At 52.6% G+C, this 21,774-nt stretch overlaps 1 long non-coding RNA gene across 1 annotated transcript; it reads right to left on the bottom strand.

Annotated features, from left to right (window-relative positions):
* Window positions 1-508: 508 nt before the first annotated feature.
* On the bottom strand, window positions 509-18,283 carry LOC135365425 (uncharacterized). The gene is made up of 3 exons (XR_010413258.1): window positions 16,351-18,283; window positions 1,882-2,122; window positions 509-844 (listed from the first exon to the last, which is right to left on the bottom strand). It is a non-coding gene; the product is annotated as an uncharacterized LOC135365425 (long non-coding RNA).
* Window positions 18,284-21,774: the final 3,491 nt, after the last annotated feature.

Here is a 21,774-nt window from a genome sequence, read left to right as displayed (position 1 = left end):
AATCTGGGCTTTGAGCTCTCTCTTCCTCAAGGTGAGTTCCCTGCCACCCAGGACCCCGCAGTGCTGAAGCAGAGTGCCTCCCCTCATTGTTCTAGATTCTCAGTCCTCATGCTCTGCTCTTCCGACCCTCGGTCCCTACACAACCCGCCACCGCTCCTCAATGAGGGGATAAGTTCCTGGAATTCAAATAAGCTACCCAGTGACACATCCTGACACTCCAAAGTTGCTCACGTGGGTATTTCAGTCAGCTCGTGCTGTATAACAAACCAACTCAAAACTCGGTGGCTTAAGGGGTGCATGCATGGCTCAGTCGGTTAGGCGTCTGGCTCTCGGTTTCAGCTCAGGTCATGATCTCATGGGTCGTGGGATCAAGCCCCGAGACCAGCTCCACGCTCAGCAGGGAGTCTGCTTAAAGAGTCTCTCCCCCTGCCCCTCCCCCCACTACTGCAAGTACGTGCACACACTCTGAAATAAATACATAAATCTTAAACAAATAAAAACAGCAATTTATTATTTCTCATGATTCTGTGGGTGGGCTGGGCTCATCTGGGTAGTTTTTCTGCTCCACATGGTGTTGGCGCTCAGGCAGGTGCATTCAGCGGCTTCCAGCTGGACTGACTTCAGGCATGGCTGGATCCAAAGGCCCAGGTAATGTCATCAGGACTGCGTCACACTTTGTGTTCAGTGCTCTGCTTGGCTGGGACTAGGAAGTCCAACATGGCTTCCCTTACATGGCTGGTGCTGTCAGTATGGTGAATGGAATATCTAGAGGCTGCCCAGGCCTCCTCTCTCATATGGTCCCTCCAGTAGGGTGGCCAGACTTCTTTACACGGGAGCTCAGGGTCTAAGAGAGCAAAAGCAGAAGCCGCAACCCTCTAAGACCTAAGCTTGGAACGAGCACAGCGCCACTGAAGCCTCTGTTGGTCAAAGCAAGTCATACAGCAAGCCAGGCTTCATGACTTAAGGGGAGGGAAAATGGGGGGGACTGTCACACACACACAGCTGAGAAGAGTCACTGGCAACCGCTTCTGCAGGCACTCCACCACCACGGGTGTGCGCATTAAGCTCCCAACACGTTTCCTAGGAGAGAAACTGAGCAGCACGTATATCCGGCCCCTGGCATGATTTTACATTCCTCATCACAAAATTCCTATCTCCACTTCCAGGGCGAATTACATTTTGGTTAGTGTATTATGGGGGGCTATTCCATCTGCAAGTGATGGGAACCCAGCTCCAACTGTCTTGAGCCAAAAAGATAACATATTGACTCATATGCTGGGAAATTCAGGGATGAACATGGCTGGATCCAGAAGCTCAGATCATGTCATCAGGCATGTGTCACACTTTCCATCCTTGCTCCTCTGTCCTCTGTGTTGCCCTTTTCCCCTTATTCTCAAGCAAGCTCATTCTACAAGATGCAAAGATGAGGTCACCAGCAAATTAAAAAAAATAAGAAGAAGAAGATTTTTTTTTAAAAAAGGAGGTGGTGCCTGGCATGTTCAGTCAGTGGAATATATAACTCTTGATCTCAGGTTTGTGAGTTTAAGCACTACAATGGGTTAGAGATTACTTAAAAATAAATTAATTAATAAAATAAAATAAAATAAAAATGGTCCCCATCAACTTCAGATTTGCATATCAGTTTTGTACCTCCCACGGAAAAAATGATATCCCCCACCCCTCAATAATTTCAGCAAAAGAACCAGGGGTGTCATTCAATGACACGGACTTCACCATGATCCAATCTAGGAAACAATCATCGAGACTCCATTTAGCAGGCCTGGGCACTGTGCCCTCCCCCTAAAGGAGAAGAAGGGGTGAAATTAGCCCCAGCAGAAGAACCACATGGACTGAAAGCAAAAGAAAAGCAGGTGATGTTACCATAGGAGGAGGAGGGCAAACACAACAGAGCTCCACTGCATTATGCACTTGGTTAACAGAGAAAGAAGATCATATGAGCTCAGCTGGAGATAAGCCTTTTCCTGATTCTGAATTCCAGAATGGATGTCTTTGTAGGAGTTAAATCCAGGGCATTTCCCAACATGGCAGACAACAGCTTCACCTCCATTTTTGCAGAGATAATGGAACTATCCTTCAAGTATGCATTTCATAAATTCCCAACCTGTGAAAGTCAATGACAAAACATTTCATTGCCCCAAGGAAAGGCAATTTTGTAGGTCGCTGAGCTCACAGGTTCCCAGTGAGAAGCTTCCAAATGTCAGGGTGGTGTTCAGTCAGCCTGAAGAACAGAGAGGCTGTCCCTCCTCTCACATCAGGCATCTCTGCAAGCCTTCCCTGCCTTCCCTCAGCAGTCTCAGCGTGTCCTATGCCACTCAAATACCTGCTTTGGGTCAAGAGCAAGGGTTCAGACTTTGGCTACAGTGATAGAAGGTCAAGACTCACAAACTACTGAACTTTTAGAGCTGAAAGAGATCAGAAATATCATGCTAATTCTTCCATTCTCCCCTTCCACAAAGATGGACTTGTTAGCTTGAACGGTAGCTACCCAGCATAAAGACTATATTTCCCATCCTCCTTTGCCACTAGGCATGGCCATGTGACTTAGTTCTGGCCAATGGGATGCAAACGTAAACAGCACCTGGGAGCTTCTGAGGCTCTTCTTTTGCCCTTTCTATCTTTGTCCCTTCATCTTTCTTTTCTTTTCTTTTCTTTTTTTTTAATTTTTTAAGTAATCTCTACACCCAGTGTAGGGCTTGAACTCACAACCCCAAGACCAAGAGTCTCACGCTCCACCAACTGAGCCAGCCAGGTGCCCCTTCCTTTCATCTTTCTGACTCTTTCCTATCTTCCGTCTTCCTGGAATGTGGGTATGATGGCCACCATTTTGTACCATGAGGAATAGGGCCACACCATAGCGAAGGTGGATGTGAACCAGAAGGATTTAGAGAGCCACTAAGCAGCCCTGGACCACCCATCTTTGTATTTCTTTGGAGGTATAAATAAGCATCCAAGTTGTGTAAGCCATTATTGTTTTGTACTTATGTTTCCTGTAGTCAAATCTAATCCTCGTTGAGACATTATCTCTTCTGACTTTCCCGTGTCATTTACCACCATCCCCCAAATACACAGAATTCTCTCCAAACCATTGCTTAAAGGATAATTTGTATAGCTCACACAACTGCTACCTCTCAAGGTCATTTCATCTCAGGAATAGAATTGTTGGGGATGTGTTAGAAAATTCTTACTCATCTTCATTCATTCCATCTGCATACAGCCAAGCGCTCAGGACAGCCAGAGTCCTGCTGATGGCGCTCATGGGCTCCCAGGACTTCTTTTCTCTGATTCTCTTCCTTCCTCACAGGGCCTGCCTGCTTTCAGCACATTCCTCATGGCATTTCCCAGAGCCCCATGGGAAAAGACGCCCACGTCCACAGCGCCCTGGCACATGGGTGAGGCTTTGGGTTTGCATGGAGCTTTTGATTCTGTGATGCAGTAATATTATATATCAATGCAAGTGGAGATACTTGGATTATGTGATAAGAATTCCTCACAGCTGCCTAGCAGCTTACACACTTGATAGTAATAGTAATAATAGAGATAGCAATAATAACATCCCCTTTACAGAAATTTAAAGGAATACATAAAATGTAACATGAAAATGCAAAGTAAAAATAGGAGCAGGATGGGGCACCTGGCTGACTCAGTCAGCGAAGGATGTGATTCTCGATTGTGAGTTCAAGCGCCCCATGTTGGGTGTAGAGATTACTTAAAAATAAAATCTTAAAAAAAGTAAGAGCAGAAGAATAAAGAAAGAGGACGGGTCAAAAAATATAATCAGATCAATAAATATCAATCATCTACGCACAGAGCACAACTAGATACTTTGCTGCTATTTATCGAGTGCTTATTCTTCACAAGGTCCTGAAATAAACAGGGGGCGCTGTGTGATTACATTCCCACAAGTCTCGTGGCAGTTAAATATTATTATTGCTAACTTGCAGATGATGACAATGAACCTCGGGGAGGTTAAGAGCCCTTTCTAAGGTCTCTTGGGCGCTAATGGTCAAGTCGGCTCCTTGACCCCCACGCTTCCCACCGTCTTTCCTCCTCATTCCTTTAGGCAGACTGGCACCGCAACCTGGAACACTTTTCCCTGCCCCTTTCTTGGTGACACTGGCACTTTCTCCTCCATATCTCAGCTTAAAAGTCACCTCCTGGGTGAGGCCTCCCCTGACCTCTGATCTCTTCCCTCTTGGATAGTTCATTCACAGTAAGTCTCCTCAGCACACACCACAGTTTATAATTAGGTGTTTCTTCAACCCCCATCCCCCTGCCCTGTGAGGCCAGGGATTGCATCTGTCTTGGCTGCTGCTGAGTCAGCCGCACCTAGAACAGAGCCTGGCACATTCCAGAGCTGAAAGCGTGGTGAATGAACGATAACCAGTGTCTGTGGCCGCCAGGTTACCCTACCTTCCAGGAGGCCTCACGGAGGCTCTGACTCCTGGGACCAAAGGGTCCCTCAGAGCTCGCCTCGTCCCATCCCTGCTTCCTAGAAAAGGGGAAACTGAGGCCAGAGAAGGCAAGGGACTTGTCAGGGCCCCTCAGTGGCTAGACACAGAGCTGGGGGGACAGCAGGGGCCTGGTTCCGGGCCGAGGGACTGACACCAGTGGGCACCCTCAACTGGGTCAGGTTTGTATCTGTGAAGGGATGAAGTAAGGTGGAATGCCCCCTAATGTGGCGGGTAGGAGGGGCTGCCTAAAACAATGTGGCCAACCCAGGAAGGAAGTGGAGAGGCCTGCTGGCCTGGCTGGGAAGGAATCCAGCAGGGGCCTTGCTCGGTTTCCTCCTAGCACCAGGGGAAGTAAACACATTCCGAGGCTGTGCAGGCATTCACGGGCCCGCGCCACCCCACCAGCTGCTGGGGCCTCAGGTCCCTGGCTAGTGGCCTGTTGTGTTACAGAAGGGAGGGCCCAGAGAGGGCACATGACTCACCCAGGGTCAGAGCGGTAGCTGCCTCTGGCCCAGAGCACAGAGGTGAAAAGGACACAGCGTATCTCTCCCCTCCCCAATCCTGGATGGGGCTGCTCAGATGCAGGGACTGCTGGGCCAGCTCCCAGCCAGGGTGGGGGCCTCTCTGAGCATCAGCATCTGGTCTTGGCGAGGACTGTGAGGAGGAGGGCACTGGGGCCCCCTGACGAGGCGGGAAGGGCCTGTAGGGAAGCCCCTGGCCCTACCTCCCTACTGTGCAGATGAGGACAGCAAGGCCCAGAGGGCAGGGCCCGGCCCCAGCTGCACAGCAGGAGAGGGACTAAGCAAAGACCAGAACCCAGGTCCTGTGGAGAATGGCTTCGCATGCGCGTGTGTGTCTGTGTGTCTGTGTGTCTGTGTGTCCCTGACACCGCCCATCCTCTTCAGCCCTCACCCCGCCCCCTCCTCCCCTCAGCCCTGTCTGGCCCTCCGCACACATTGATTCTTCTGCCCAGAATTCCCTCCTTGACCCTTCTGGACCAGGCAAACTCCCACCCGTACTTCAAACCCGGTCTGAGCTTTCCCACCACGCAGAGCAGCCGGCCCGGGGGCAGGGTGGGTCCTGCGGTGGCTGCGGTCCTGGGGGACCCATGCCGGGCCTCCGATCCCAGAGGCCGGAAACCTGGCTCTGGGCAGCAGGTGGGGCTGATTCACATGGGAAGACAGGGCGGGTTGGGTGTGACCCGTGTGTAAAAAGTCTGAGTGCCTCCTGAGAAGTGCCTAGGTTCTGGGCTGGGAGAGCGGGTCCTGATTTGCCTCTCCCTGGGCTGTGGGACCTGGAGGGAGTTCTTCCACCCCTCAGGGAGATCTCATCAAGACAGAGAGTCCTGGGTCTAGAGCTAGAAGCACGAGGCAGTTTTCTTTCTCTTTTTTTTCCATCATATACATTTTTTCTGCAATACATAGCTTTATTATTAACTTTCAAGGCAAAATTCATATACCATGAAATGTACAGATTTTAGTGTACAATTTGATAAGTTTTATCAAATGTATATGCCTATCAAATCAACACTCCAAGTTTTCAACTCTTGTGCCAGCTGCAGCTGATTAATAGTAGAGCTGTCTGGGGTGGCTGGGTTAAGGAGGATTCAGAGGGAGGGCGTCTGGTGGAAGACCTGTCACTTACTTGATACCGGTAGGCTGGGCATCTCTGAGGGCCCTCCCTGTCCTGATGAACATACCCCCCCTCCCCCCGTCGTGATCTGAATCAGCAGGGCCCCAGGATAGGCAACAGGGCTGCGTCTCTCCCCGCCCCGCCCCTGCAAGCCTCTGGTCACCACACACAGGAGAGAGCCCCGCATCTCAGAGGAGATAAGGGTCCTTCTCAGGCGAGTGGGCCTCTGGCTATGGGCTCCAGCCCTTTCCCCTCTGTTGGCTCCAGATAAACATTCTTTCCAGCTTGTTTCCCCCGCTGCTTTTCTTCCTGAGCTGCCGCTGGCTTATTCTGGCCAGGTCAGCAGAGAACAGGCCTCTGCAAGCACGCGGCTAAGCGGCTTCCTGCCTGCCGCCAGGAGGGGCTGAGGGCGCTGGGCTGGAGAACGAGAGGAGGAGGGCTGGGAGGCTGAAGTCCGTCCCGCGCGATAAGCAGCCTTGGACGTTGCCCGGAGAAGGAATTTCCTGTTGCTGCCCCCTTTCTCCCTTGTGCGTGTGGCTCCCGTCCTTCCTCCAGCGCCACGGTGTCTGGGCCCTCAGAGGGCTCAGTAGGTCAGAGAGGCCCCCTGGAGTTTCTCGCGGGTAAAATGGGAGCTAGAGCACTGAACTCATTTTGATAGGTGATGGCTAAGAAATTTTACTGGGTTGACTAGTGCACCCCCCTCCCCCAAATTCACATCCACCTGGAAGTTGTGAATGTGACCTTCTTTGGAAATAGGGTCTTGGCGGGTGTAATCCAGTTAAGATGGGTCTTGCTGGGTCAGGGTGAGCCCCAAATCCGACATGCCTGGGGTCCTCATGGGAAATTTGGACACAGAGACAACATGGAGATACCCACAGAGAGAAGCCATGTGAAGACAGAGTGATACCGTCCCAAGCCAGGGAACGCTGGAAGCTACCAGAAGCTGGAAGAAGCCGGGAATGATTCTCCCCCACTGGCTTTGGAAGAAGCGTGGTCTAGCTGACACCTTGATTCTGGATTTTGGCCTCGGGAGCCGTGGGAGAATACATCTGTGTTTCGAGCCGCGCGGTCGGTGGTGATTCGGTGTAGCAGGCCCTCAGTAGGGGCAACTCAGGAAGATGGCTCCTGGCCGGGCCTCCTCCCTCCATCCCTGTGCCCCCCCCCCCCGCCCGCCCCCGAGCCCAGCGGTCTTCCTGACTCCCAGCCCTGACTGCCTCCCCGCCTCGGGCACAGGCCCTGTCACTGCCATGCCTGGCCGGCACGTGTCACCCCAGGCTGCGCACAAGGTTCGGGGCAGGTCAAGACGTGTGAGGCAGATGCCGTTCTCACCAAGGTTGGCTGAGATCAGGCCCAGAAAAGACCGGTTCTCCCACAGCATGGAAGACCAAGGTGGGCGCGGGCCCTCAGTGGCCCCCAGATTCTAGCATCTGCCAGGGCAGGGGCGAGTCCACTTTGTCCCTTCAGCACCTGGCGCAAGGCCTGACATTTAGCAGCACTCGCTGTACCCCAGGCCCCGGTCTCAGTGCTCATATTTATCCCTCACAGCAGCCCTGTGACATGCCATCAATGCCCCTATTCTACATCTGAGGAAACTGAGGCACACAGAGCCTACGTGACTTGCCCAAAGTCACCCAACTGGAACATGGCGGAGCCAGGATTCAAACCCAGGTGGTGTGGCTGGCGTGCCCAGAATTTTATCTCCTCATCATCAATATTTATTGAATTAACAAAAGGCTAGGGGCACCTGGGTGGCTCAGTTGGTTAAGCATCTGCCTTTGGCTCAGGTCATGATCTCAGGGTCATGGGATGAGCCCCGTGTAAGGCTTCGTGCTCAGCAGGGAGTCTGCTTCTCCCTCTCCCTCTCCCTCTGCCACTGCACATGCTCTCTCTCTCTCAAATAAATAAAATCTTAAAAAAAAAAAAAAGGCTAAAGCCAGGGTGCTGCTCATGACGGATTCACACATGTTTTCTGAGGGCCCAGTCCCCAGGGAGGATGCCACGCTCCACCCAAAGTGGCCCAGGAGTTAGGCCCAGGGCTAAGACCCCAGCGGGCCTAAAAGGCCCAGGCCCTTGACACAGGAAAAAATCCTTTGGCCAGAAACAGATTCAGAGGATTATGGGTGCAGATTAGTGATAAACCAGCAAGCATGCTTCTGCACTCCCACACCTCGGCTGGCGTGGTGGCTGCAGGAGCTGGAGGTTGTCACATGATTAACCCCACTCGCTCCTGTCATCTTTTTCTCTCTACTTGTTTGTTGATCTTACAACTTCTGTTGTTACTGTTTTTACTCAGCCAACGGTTCTACTCTTTGCCTTCTACTCACCTTCCCCGAGAGGATCTACTCGGTTCAATTAATATTCCCACCAGGCCACCTCAGCGGCTGGTGAATCAGCCTCTGGGTCCCCACCCACAGTCCTGAGCCAGGGAGCCGGGGGGTGTGTCACACCAACGTGGCTACTTCTTGAGGAGGCCGTGGGAGTGGCAGGCATGTGGAAGCTGGTTTGGACAGAGCACAACCAAGAGGTCGTACCGTCTATTCCGTTCATGCCTCAGCTTCCCCTCCAAACTGGAGAGCCCAGTTCCCTCTCGGGGGCTCCCCTCAACCCCAGTGAGGGGCACCCACTGACTAGAGGCAGGATGTCATTTGGAGGCAAACCCACCATTCCTTCCTCTCCAACCGAGGCGGGCATTACCAGCTGATTGCAGCACCCCACCCTTTCCGTTCGCTGAGCACAGAATCAGACTCAGAATCAGCCATCCCCAAGCAATTCCAGCTGGCAGGAAAGAACTCGACAGGGCGGCTTGATCTCCGGAGCTGCTTGGGGCGCTGGCGCGTCCATCTGAGTCAGCACTCCTGCCTAAGCAAGGCACGTAGCCCGGCAGGGGCTAGGACCATGGTCAGTGGTCCTGGGGTAGAGGTTCTAATTACTCTAACCCTTAGGACGGCAGCCTCAGCCAGGCTTGTGAGGGGACACCCAGGCCGAGGGCAAGGCTGGGGGCCGGACGCTGACTCACTGGCCCTGGTCTGAAGTTCATCATCTGATCTTCTTCTGTCTCTGCCCCTTCTGTGAGTCAAACAGGCAGCTTCCCCCACATCACAGAGGTGTTCATCTGCCAGCTCGCTGAGACCTGCCCAGCGTTTCGATAGGATACCAAAGCACCAACCCTGGGCCCACCCCAGGGGCACCGAGACTGCCTGGGAAGGCACCCACTATATCACATGGGGACCATTATGCTTTGGGAAATCACTGGACTTCTCAGAGCCTTCAGATGGTCTTCATGTGGTTCATGTGGTCTGCGAATCAATGAGAGCAGGACTTACTTTGCAAGCTTTCTCGAATTATGGGACTTACTTTGATAGATGGACTATATGGGAAGGGAAAAATCTTTATCTGATAGAACCAATCCTTGTACATAAAACAGATTTGCATTATCATAATAAAAGAATGTAAGACCTCCCAAACAAGACAAAACAAAAAACCTTTATCCACCCGTGGAAGGAGACAGAAAAGAGGGAAAGGGGCTGTGCCTAAGGAAAACGGGCCATGGTGAAAAGGATCTGGGATGAGGAGCTTAGGGCTAAGTCGGGACTAGGACCCTCGTTTCCTGCCAGATTTTTCCGCGTGAGAGCACAGGCCCCAGTCCTGCCAGGTTTTCCAATTTTTCAACAGAAGACAAAATTTCAGATTTTTATGTGAAATACTTTTACTTATTTTTCTTTTTAAAGGTTTTATTTATTTATTTGGCAAAGAGAGAGAGAGAGAGATCACATGAGGCAGGGGAGAGGCAGAGAAGCAGGCTTCCCGCTGAGCAGGGAGCCCGATGCGGGGCTCGATCCCAGGACCCTGGGATCATGACCTGAGCCAAAGGCAGACACTTAACCAACTGAGCCACCCAGGCGCCCTGAAATACTTTTACTTTTAAACTGTGACAACTAATTCAAACTGGGCATTCATTTTACTTGAGGCATTTGATTTGTACATGATTAATATCCTTGGAGGGAGAATCCCAGGCTTTTCCTTCCAGTGTTTTCCATGAGCCTCCTTCATGATGAGTGCCGAAGATGTCAGCTCCATGAAACCAAACTTCTGGATGGCGGCAATTCTCACACCCTTTGCCCAGACCTCCGAGTTGTGCCAGGCCTCTGGGCTGCTGACGAGGTGCGGTGAGGACCGGAGAGGTTTTCCCAGAGCCGCACTCAGCCAGATGCTCACAGTCACCAGTACCACCTGCTTCCTCATCACAGAAACCAGGCGTTTCCTGACCAGCCCCAGATGTCTCTTCCCTTCTTGGTCTTTTCAGAGTCCTGAGTGACCAGCCACAATGCCCATGCATCCCCTTGGGTCAGTGGTTCCAAGCAGGGGCACGGGAAGAGGGTGACGTGTGGTCAGTACAGAGAGTACTGGTCAGTGAAAATACTTCATAGCATTTCTTTTTCTTTGTTTTTTTTTTAATTTATTTATTTGAGAGACAGAGGATGAGAGACAGAGAGCAGGAGAGGGAGGAGGGTCAGAGGGAGAAGCAGACTCCCTGCCGAGCAGGGAGCCCGATGCAGACTCGATCCAGGGACTCCAGGATCATGACCTGAGCCGAAGGCAGTCGCTTAACCAACTGAGCCACCCAGGCGCCCCTTCATAGCATTTCTGATAAGTCAAAACATGAGCCAAGCACAAGGGAGCAGGAGGACAAGGGGGGGCTCTAGACATGGACTATGGAACTAGCTCTGGGCCAACCGTGGAACCCGCTGGGGGAAACCTGCCTTAGACAGACTGACCAGTACAAGGCCAGACATCAGACGCACCCCTGAGCCAGGCAGGCCCTTCCAGAAAGCCCACACCCGATGGCATGAGAGCATGTCAGGAGAGCCTGGTGGCAGGTCTGCACCCGGCCTCGGGCAGTGAAGGTGGCCAACAGGGGCTGGGGACCCCCCAGCTGGGCCTCATTCCTGGGGAAGCCTGCTCCTGGGGAAATGGAGCACTGGGTTGACCATGGTCAGGGGAGGGCCCCAAGTTGCAGCCAGAGATGCGTCCCTTCCCACTGGTCAGCGCGGCGGCCAGGTCCTCCCAGCAGGGTGAGCCTGAGGAAGGGAAGGAGGGAGCAGTGCCCGCGCCTCCGGGAAGGCAGCACACGTGTGAAAATGGTGCCACCCCGTGACCACCTGGGTCCATGACTCCGTCCGGCTCTGGCACAACTTCATCTTGTTCTTCACGCCGCCTTTAAAAACCAGTTGACGAGGAAGCACTCGTGGAGAATGTGCTCAGGAGCGTGGCACCCCGCAGCCCTGCACCCATGGAGGTCTTGTGTGAACATGGGTGGGGAGGGGAGGGCCAGGGCAGGGAGCAAGTTCTCAGACAAAACTACAGATGCGTGAATTCCATCCCTGCCGCTTGCCAGTCACGTGACCTCAGGGAAGCCACCTGCCTCTCAGAGCCCCCACTTCATCATCTGTACAGTGGGGAGGATGCAGGCAGCCACCTCCCAGAGCTGTATGGTGTGGGGAGGCCTTTGCCTCCCGACACCCAGTAATCACTCAGTAAGTACCTATTGTCATTCGAGGTAAGAAAGAGAATCCAGAATTTTATCACTGGATGGCAAGACAGTCTGTTGGCTTACATGCGAGGACACAGGGGCCCGGAGGGGCAAAGGGGCCCCATGTGAGCACACGGTGAGCCAGGACCAGGGCCCTCGTCACCTGCCAAGTCCAGCCCCTCCCACCACAACTCATCTGGAGAACAAGCCCAAACCCCAAACTTTCCGGCACCCAAAGGAGAGCCTCTGCACCACACAGAGCTGGCAGCCAAGGCGCTCGCTCTTCAGAGCCCTGGGGGCCACGCAGCCTCGGCACTGGGGTTGCACATTCGAGAAGCTACCGGGGCCCTGCCCTTCCGCTGGTGCTCATTAGGAGCAGGGCAGGAGACAGGGCAGCGTTCCCGGGCATTCTGCTCAAATGGCCTCCATGGCCCTTCCACTTTACGGGGCAGTTTCGCTCACATCCATGACCTCGCTGCCCATTACCCTGGTTTCCCAGAGCTGTAGATCAAGACCAGGTCTGGAAGGGTCCAGACGCGAGCCATGCCGCCAGGCCAGACAAGGACAGCCCTGCCTGTTAGCGAGCTGAGTGTTTAGGAGCCCCAGCAGGTTGGTCCTCACCATTGGTGAATTCCACCTGCAGGCGCAAAGCTGCTGCCTGGTTGGCTCTCGGCCCTGCAAACCATGGGGATAAAGGAAAAGGGAGGCTGTCTCCGGGGCCATCTCTCTCGGTGTCCTGCAATTCCTGTGAGAGTGTGAGGCACGCGCAACACCCCTTGTTTCCAGCAGCCCCAGAATTAAAGACACTGCTCCCCATGGTGTCTGATGGGTGTGGACCAAGCAAGGTGACTCCCTCCCTGCCCTGGACGCGTCCCTGCTGGAACGTCATCCATCAGCTCTTGGAAGTTAAGTAAGCCAAGGGTGGTCCAGTTAAGAAGCCAGCCAGAGGACTACCCCTTATCTTTAACTTGTTAACTCCTGCAGAGCAGGTCACCCCCAGGTCACCTCCGGAAGACGGCCCCTCTCCTTCACACGGGCTGCCGGGCACACACCGCATGCGCAGAGTGGTACGCAGCATACAGCAATTTCTTCCAGGTTGGAAGGGACCAGAGGAGGCTAATGAGTTTCTAGGTTGAAGACTTGGGCATTAGGGAATCATCCACTCAGTCCATGGGGTCTGATGAGCGGGGGGGCGGTGGGGAGTGCCTGACAGGGTGGGACTCTGGAGCCCCTGGCCACGGCCACCTGGCCGTGCATCTGTGTAATCTGTTGGGTTTCTGCCCAAGATTTCTTTCAGACAGAGAGTTCTGTTGCTGTTAAAAAAAAAAGGAAAAGGAAAAAGAAAAAAGAGAGGGGCGCCTGGGTGGCTCAGTCGTTAAGCGTCTGCCTTCGGCTCAGGTCATGATCCCGGGGTCCTGTGATCGAGCCCCGCATCGGGCTCCCTGCTCAGCGGGAGTCTGCTCCTCCCTCTGCCTCTGCCTCTCCCCCTGCTCGCTCATGCTCTCTCTCTCTCTCTCTCTCAAATGAATAAATAAAATCTTAAAAGAAAAGAAAAAGAGAGCCACTGAATTGGTCCCTCCACTTGGTTAAAGCCGCATTCCCAGGGTAGTCCTGTTCTCCCCGCCGCCTGCCAGGGAAGACGGCAAGAGTTACACACTGGCTCCCCCGGGCTCGCTCAGGTCCGCCCAGGGAAGTCGAGCAGAGCCGGGCGGGGACCCTGGCCTGGCGCCTCGCTGCCCCATACTGCACCTCTCCGTCTAGGACACACGAGACCTTGTTCCCTCCACACCGTGTTTATTCTCAGGATGGTCCAGGGGCACTCCCGTAACAATGATTACAACATCCACTAACATTTGTGGAGTCCTTACTATATATTGGGGACTGTGCTAAGGGAGGGATTTTAAAAATGGCCTCTGCTTTATAGCGTAAGGCCATTTTATTATTATTTCCGATTTGCACATGGGGAGCCTGAGGCCAAGGGAGGTCAGACCAAATGCACCCAGCCAGTGAGTGACGAAAACAGAGTGGGAGCGCAGGCCCACCTGCTCTAGCGCCCTTACCCTCTCTCCACCCCGTCTCCACACCCTCTGCCTGTGGCCACCCTTTCCTTTCAGGGCTGGCCCCGGGCTGCTCCACTCTGTGGCCTTGGCGGGGTCCCATGTCTGCCAGGGGTACTGCAGGACCTTGAGGAGGAAAGGGCCCACGAGGGAAGGGGGGCACCACTTCTGGGCACTGCCAGCACAGACTGTTCCGGGAGCTCCTCTGTCTTCAAGCTAGCACCAGCCCCCCGCCGTGCATGCAGCCCCCACCCTCCCCGCTGCAGCCTGGGGTCTGTGTTGGCATCTGCTCCCCCTAGCCACTGACTCAGCACTTCCTTCTCTAGGGGAAGCCGCCAGGCTGCAGTGGGTGTGAGTGCGTGTGGAGGGGAGCAAGTGGCCTCTCGGGGATCCTTCTAGGCCCACCTCAGCTACTCCACCATCCCAGTTTCCCGTGTGATGTGGGGCTCAGCATCCAGGTTTCCCCTTTGCGTAAGGACACCAGTCCTGCTGGATAGGGGCCCACCCTAATGACCTCCTCTGAACTTGATCATCTGCAGAGACTCTATTTCCAAGAAGGTCCCATTCATAAGTCCTGGGGTGAGGACTTCAACTGCTCTTGGAGGCACACGATTTGACCCATAACACCACCCCCCAGACTTGCGGGGGGATTAAATGAGCGAAGGCATGACGTGCCTGCCACAGAGAGTCATCCCTCAACGAGTGTCCTCGTGGGCCTGTGGCTATCTCCCTCCTGGCAAGGTGGCTGCCAGTGTCACGGCCTGCCCTGGGGGGGGACTGCCTTGGGGATGGTGCAACCCTGGCGTGTGGTCAATGTCAGGAGAAACTGCGGTGGAGACATTGATGCTCCCCGCCGGGCCCCAGACCTCACGTCACCCATCAACCAACGCAGCCGCGGCTCCCCTCATGCTCAGAGTCCCACTTAATGTGTGACTGACAAACTGTCAATTGCCCGCCCATATCAGATACTGTTACTGCTGTTATCAATGCTTTGTGACGTTTGAAGGGGAGGTGATGGTCATCACCAGGGTCACCGAGGGCTCCCAAGGTGCCCCTGATACAGTCACCGCACGGGCCGTGTCACTGCGGCTGGTAGTCCTGAGGGGCTGAGTCATGGGGTGACATCGGTGTTCCCATAATGTGCCCAGGCCCCCTCAGTGGGGCTGTGTCTCGTGTGTGGCTTCGTTGTGGGGATGGCGGCTTCCTAGCTGGGAGGCAACAGCCCATGATGAGTGGGCGTGAGTGGCTCAGCCTTCTCCATCGGGGAGAGCAGATTGAATCTCAAATTGGTGCTTGCATTCTGCACTTAAAACGACTTCTTCACTCAGCACTTTATGAAGCTCAAGTTCAAAGTCCAGAACGAAGGTCTCTTAATGAGTCCTATCTAATGAGGATACAAAGCTTTCATTACAGTGCTTGTAAATGGTCCCTATATAGGTGTGCTTCCTTGTATTTCTTCTGGGCTCATTATGAAATGTTATGCAAGTTGAGGAAACTGAGGCCTGAGTAGGCAGCACCGTGGAGGTGAGGGGACACGGCCAGGAAAGAGCTATGGATTGGTCCCTTGGGCAAAGATCCCATAAAGACAATGATGGACGAGTGTCTGGCGGTCTAAGCCTAACAGAAGTAGCTAGCGTGTACCCAGCCTCTCCCCTGCCCTGAGTACCAGACTCATGGGCCATTGTCTTCCCTCTTCACAGCCATGTCACAGAGTCAGTAGCATAATTGTATCTGCATTTCATAGTCGAAGAAAAGAAGTAAAGGCTTACCGGCTTGCCCAGAGTCACCTTGACGAGAAGGGGCAGATGAGCAGTTTGAGCCCCAGCCTGATTCTAGTCCTTGCCCAGGACGCTGATCTGCCTTCCAAGGGCTGGTCTGCCTCCCCAACTCTGGAGAAGAGCAACTGAGGCCCTCTCCAGCCTGTGTGTCCACAAAACGCCAGAGCCCCGAGGGCTGAGTGAGCGTGGGTGCGCCCCGTGTTCCTTGTTAGGCCTCACAAGGGAACTGGCCCCATCACCGAATCCCGACTCAAGAAGATGTGAAGAGGAGGAGTCTCTACAGCAGTAAAAAAGAGCCAAATCCTGCCATCTGGGGCCACGTGGGGAAGCTTCCCAGACACAGTGCTGGGCAAGAAAAGCCAGACACGACGGCACACAGACCGTACGCCTCATTTAGGTGAAGGACTGACACGGATACAGCCAATCCTGCGGGGATCGAGTCAGGAGGGGAGCTACATTTGGGAAGCCTCCCAGGGGGGTAGAAATGGCTCTCATCTTGGATTGGGGGGTGATGGATGTAAAAAGTCATCAAGCTGCAGGCTTCCGATGTGTGCCTTTTGTTACATCTAATTTGTACCTCCAGCGAATAAAATAGATGCGAAGAAACCAGAGAGTTTTGACTGGGGTAAAAGGGGCAGACAAAGCCATCCGAAAAATGAAAGATGGGCTTGGAGGAGTGGGGTAGAGGTGGTGATTGTCCCAGGGGGTGTTAACAGCCAAGATCTGGACCCCAGTTTGGTCCACTCCCTCTTACAAAGTCTGCAGAGTCAGGCACTTTTCAGGAGTTCCAGAGTGGGGAGTGGGCATGTCCTCTACCCAGGACCGGGGGGGGGGGGGGGGGGCGCGGGAGGCGGGCAGATAGCTTCTGTGGCTCTCTTTACCTGTTTAGTCATTCCCTCATCATCCAGTGTTCACCCGGGGTTTGTGGGGGGCCTGCTGTGTGCCTGGCGCTGTGCGACATCCCAAGGACCCAGCAGTGAAGGAAGAGAGTGACAAAAATATCTGCTGTTGTGTTGCAGTCATCCTGGCGAGGCCAAGAGGATTGTGACTTGAAAGTAATGGTAAAGTACAGAGTATGTTAGTTGGAGAAAAATAAAACCAGGAAAGAGGTGAGGAGTGAAAAGCAGATGGCATCTTCAAACAGGGTGATCCAGGAAGGCCTCCCTGAGAAGGTGGCATTTCAGCAAAGATCAGGAGGACTCTGGAGGCCCTCTCCAGCCTGTGTGTCCACAAAACACCAGAGCCCGGAGGGCTGAGTGAGCATGGGGGCTCCCCATGTTCCTTATTAGGTCTCACGAAGGAACTGGCCCCATCACCGAATCCCAACTCAGCTGCAAGTGCAAGTGCAAACGTCCTGAGGCTGCTGGGCTGCCATGTCTGGTGAGAGGGAAGTAGTGAGGGGTCAGGCTGGCTGGAGGGGTGATGGAAGGAGAGCCACAGAGCTGCAGTCTGGGAGGTGACAAGGGCTCAAGAGTCAGGGCTTGTTCAGACTTGAGCTTTACTGGACCGAGGAGGGGCTTTAGACGGAGGGCTGCCATAACCTGGCGGCATATTTGTAAAGGATGACTCAGCAGGGGCTGTTTCTGCAAGTCACTCAGGGCGCCGTGCCTCTGCTCTCTCACCCAAGCACCTCTGCAGGGGAGAGAAGGGGAAGGGGCCTGGTGCCCCGGGAGAGCATGAGGAGCAGCCCCAGCCCTTCTGGACAGGGAGTGCCAGGGCCTGTGGAGAATGCAGACAGCAGACAGGGACGGTTTCCTTGTAACTCCCCTGGAGGCTTTCCAAGGAGGCAAAGGCTGCCCAGCCAGGTTCCTTAGAAGCTCCTGTCTGGAGCCAGGGAGGGTGAGGTGAGGTGGAGACCGGACCATCCCAGGCAGGGTGGCACCTCCTCTCCCCTTCTACGAGAACTGCTGACCTCACCTCCTCTCCCTGACACAGGAGGTCATTGCTTGGACCTGGGGGAGGTGCAGAGGGCCCTGCTGGGGCCCGACAAACGTCTCCCTCCCTGCCACAAGGCCCTTTCTGAAAAGGAGAGGCTGGAGTGAAAGGAGGAGCAACATTTGTAGGCTGGCTCTCTCACTGCCTGCTGTGTGACTTACACACATCAAGCTCCCACTCTGGGCTGTTCTCCCTCCTATAAAATAAGGGACTGGGCCAGAGGCTCCTAATTTTTTTTTTTTTTAAGATTTTTTTTTCTTTCTTAAGTAGGCTCAAAGCCCAGCGTAGAACCCAACGCAGGGCTTGAACACAAAACCCTGAGATCAAGACCTGAGCTGAGGTCAAGAGTTGGAAGCTTAACGGACTAAGCCAACCACGCACCTCTAAGATTTTATTTTTAAGTCATCTCTACACCCAAGGTGAGGCTCAGACTCACGACCCCGAGATCAGGAGTCTCATGCTCTACCGACTGAGCCAGCCAGGTGCCCTTCCTGATTTTTCCTTCATTCTACAACGATAGCCAGCGATTTCTGCACACCTGGACTCTACACAGGGGCCTGGGCCTCGAGAAGCTCAGGCCAGGGGTCTCTGCGCTGAGCCTTGGTCACTCAGTGGCTTCTTAACTCCCCAAGGGTGAAGTGCAAGTGTGTCCCAGGCAGGCTGACGTTTTGCCTTGTCCTCATTGCCCATGTCCCCTCACCAAGGAAACATGCCAAGTCTTACTTATATTTTTTGTTTGTGTGTTTTTGTTGTTGGTGTTTTTGTTTTTGTTTTTTTTACCAACCGAGCCCCGCCAAGCCTTATGTTTGAAGACACAGTATAGCTCTGCCTTCCAGAGACCTGAAGTCACCCCTCCTGCTTCAGACACAGCCACAGGCTCCCTGGGACTTAAGGAGCAAAAGCTTACCTCTATAGTCTGGTCTTCATGAACCCCATAGTCGAGGCACCTCCTTTCTTGCCTGCAGTCAGCCCTTGGGACTACTCCGCAGCCTCCTCGGACCTCAGAAGGACATCACTTTCCAGTCCAGGTCCTTGATTGGGCTCTGCCTAGCATACCCTCAGTCTGTCAGCTAGCCATTTGCAGAGTCCTTTATATTGACCTGTGTTTTATGAAACATTATTGAATGTTTATAAAAACCCCACGGAGCAGGCATCATCCCCTCCTCTGGAGCCGAGCTGAGTGATTTGCCTCAAGTCACACAGCTAGTAAGGGTGGCTGGAAACCATACCCAGATCTTCTGAAACTCCAGTGCGGAGGCCTGGATCGCTCACAGGGCTTCTCCCCACCCCCGGTCTCCATGCGGGCCTCTCTGCTCTGGGTGGACCACAGCTGTCTGAGGGCAGGGCCTGGACCTCCTCCGCCTCCCCGAAGTGGGCCATGGTTGTCTAGCACATGCTCTTCCCCTTGCTCCGAGGGGAGCACTTCCTATTGTCCAGGTCAGGGCTGGGAGAGCAGGCTCTTCCCGGCAGCCACCAAAGGGCAGGATTGGCCCTCCCAGGTGCCCCAGCGCTCCCACCACTAGGCAGGTAGGGCTCACTGCTGCCCAGACACGCAGTTGCCATGACTCACCCACAGCCTGGGCACCACCCCACTTGCCTTGAGAAGAGCTATGGAAACCAGCTGGGTGGGTCCACCCACTTTCCCTGCCAGCCCAGGCCCTAGCAGTGTGGCCCTTGCTTTTCCCATTGGGACAATGGGCTTAAGGAGATAACACTTCAAACCTCCAGGTCTGCTTACCAGTTAGAGATTTCCTCCATCAAAATATACCTGATCCAGGGGCGCCTGGGTGGCTCAGTCAGTTAAGTGTCTGCCTTGGCTCAGGTCATGATCTTAGGGTGATCGAGCCCCGCACCGGGCTCCCTGCTCGGCGGGGAGTCTGCTTCTCCCTCTCCCTCTGTGTGTGCTCATGCTCTCTAGATCTCACTGTCTCTCAAATAAATAAATAAAATCTTAAAAAAAAACCCACCTGATCCACCATGTTCCCTGAACTCATGAGAAAGATTCTCTGATTCTGGGGGAATATCATCCTCTTGGATATTAACAATGGCCGCTAACATTTGTCAACAGCTAACTATATGCTTAGCACTATCTAAACATAACAAAGCTTTTGAATTTCCCGTGATCCTGGGTAGGAGAGTAAGAGCAAACATTTGCATCCAGCTGTGTAGGTGGCAGGACAGAGTGTCACTGGTAAAGAAGAGAGCGAAGCTGGCTCACTGTCAGTGACAGAGTGAAGTCTTGTCACCTTGGCATCTGCCTCCACCAGCTCCCGAGCTCTATTTCCAAGGCATCAAGCTGCCTTCTAGGAGCAAAGAGGATTCTGTTTCTGTTTCAGAGCAAAGGTTAATAATGCAAGAAGTTACAGATGTACACAGCCTCTGATGTTGTGACTTCATCTTTATTAGAAATGGGAGCAAGGCAAGGAGAGGGTCCTGGTGAAACCTGAGACAATTAATGCGGTCAGAAAGAGGCAGGAATCCAAGTAGGCCCAGATACAAAAGCAAAGTGAATGCCCTGAACTAAAATGCTAACGGAGGCAAGTTGGGGCCAGCGCCACACAATTTTCTAGAGTGGTTTAGTGAATTGGGTAGAGCCTGCTAGTTGCCTACATTGTATAAGAGCTGATTGTAAACGGTTCAAAAAGCTGACACCGAAAGCTTTCAGCAAACGTGACTTTTAAAAAGCACATCATTTTGAACCCAGGAGGTGAATGTGGCAGGCCAGCTTGCAGAGGCCATTTCTCTGCTGATGCTGTTTTTAAAAGCAGCACCATCATTTTAGATCACTGGTTTGATTGGCTAATTACACAGGGTGAGTAAATTTGTCCTGTGGAGATAGTTAGCTCAGGGAGCGGAGTCGTTAGAGTGGGAGAGTGGGAGGCAGAAAACAATCCTGGTTTTCAGCTCTGGGGAGTTTCAGGCACCAGATCCAGAGATTCAGACCTGGAAGGGAAAGGGGTAGGTCTGAGCTGGAAGAGAGCTGTTGGTATCCTTGCAGGCTTAGGACCGTGAGGCCTGTGGGCAGCTCTGCCCAAGCAGCTTCTGCTCTCAAGGGGCCTCCAGCCAGTGGGCCTATTGTCAACTGCTCTACCTTGTTCTGGAAGCTCCTTCAGGGAAACAGCCTTAGAGAAAAGAGGTTGCCATGGCACAGCACTGAAGGAAGATCTAATGGAATTGTTCACCAGTATTTTATAAAAGATCTCGGAGTAATTTTTGACATATATCTTGGAAAGAATTCAAAGAATTGAGTGGCATTGGAATAACCAAACCCCTTCTAACTCTGATTATGTGAGCAAGGCTTCAAAGCTCATACATGAATTAAAATGTACTATGGGTAGTACTGATGGTGATTCCTATCTCTGTCTAGGCATAAATAACATTGATGAATGTATATATGAATGTGCATTTAAAAAATCCATCTAAATAAAATTTAACTCTCCATATTCAAATTGCTATCAATATTTGTAAAGCATTTGTGTGGCTTTGATCAATTAGGTATAACTGCAATGGCATCTCTAGCCAGAAGAATTAACACTTCAAGACGCTGTGTCTCTGTCAAATAAATAAATAAAATCTTAAAAAAAATAAAATCCTTAAAAAAAATCTTTAAAAAAAAGTAAAATCTTTAAAAAAGAGATTGTATTTATTTATTTGACAGAGAGACACAGCGAGAGAGGGAACACAAGCAGGGGGAGTGGGAGAGGGAGAAGCAGGCTTCCCGTGGAGCAGGGAGCCCAATGCAGGGGCTCGATCCCAGTACCCTGGGACCACGACCTGAGCTAAAGGTGGACGCTTAATGACTGAGCCACCCAGGCACCCCAATAAATAAAATCTTTTAAAAATTAAAAAAAAAAAAGACACTAAGGCATGAAAATGAATAGCATGTATGATAAAATCCTGTGGTGACAATGGGATGGAGATAGGAGTTGGAAGGAGAGAAAGGCATAACATAAAATTTCTGACCAGAATTTGTCCATATACTTTTTTCAAAGGATGGTGGCGAGCAGGGCTACCCCTGAAAGGTGTGGCTCCAGTTCCTCAACAAATGCCCCAGCCCAACATAGTGTACTTGAAAGGAAGCCACACTATAGATGCCTTTTATTGACACCGTTTTGGGATATAATTGAAGATAAAAATTTCAAAATTGCATTCTACTGGTGCTCAAAAAAGAGGAGCCGATGTGCAACACCTTGCAAAAACCCTCCAAGTACATCCTCTGCAACTACGTAAGGTTATAATTTTAAAAAATGATATCAGCTTAAAAGCATACAAAGGGATACACCACTTTTCAAATGTCTTTTAGGAGACACGTGAGCAAAAGAGTATAAAGACAAAAGTCAGCAGTGGCGATCAAGATGACCATCCACACA

Source organism: Mirounga angustirostris, unplaced genomic scaffold (genome assembly GCF_029215605.1).
Source record: "Mirounga angustirostris isolate CCGP_5_RB_7025 unplaced genomic scaffold, mMirAng1.0.hap1 SCAF_7, whole genome shotgun sequence".
In the NCBI taxonomy this organism is placed as follows: Eukaryota; Metazoa; Chordata; class Mammalia; order Carnivora; family Phocidae; genus Mirounga; species Mirounga angustirostris.
Note: the sequence above shows the minus strand (reverse complement) of the source record. Positions and strands in the feature narration are given on the sequence as shown.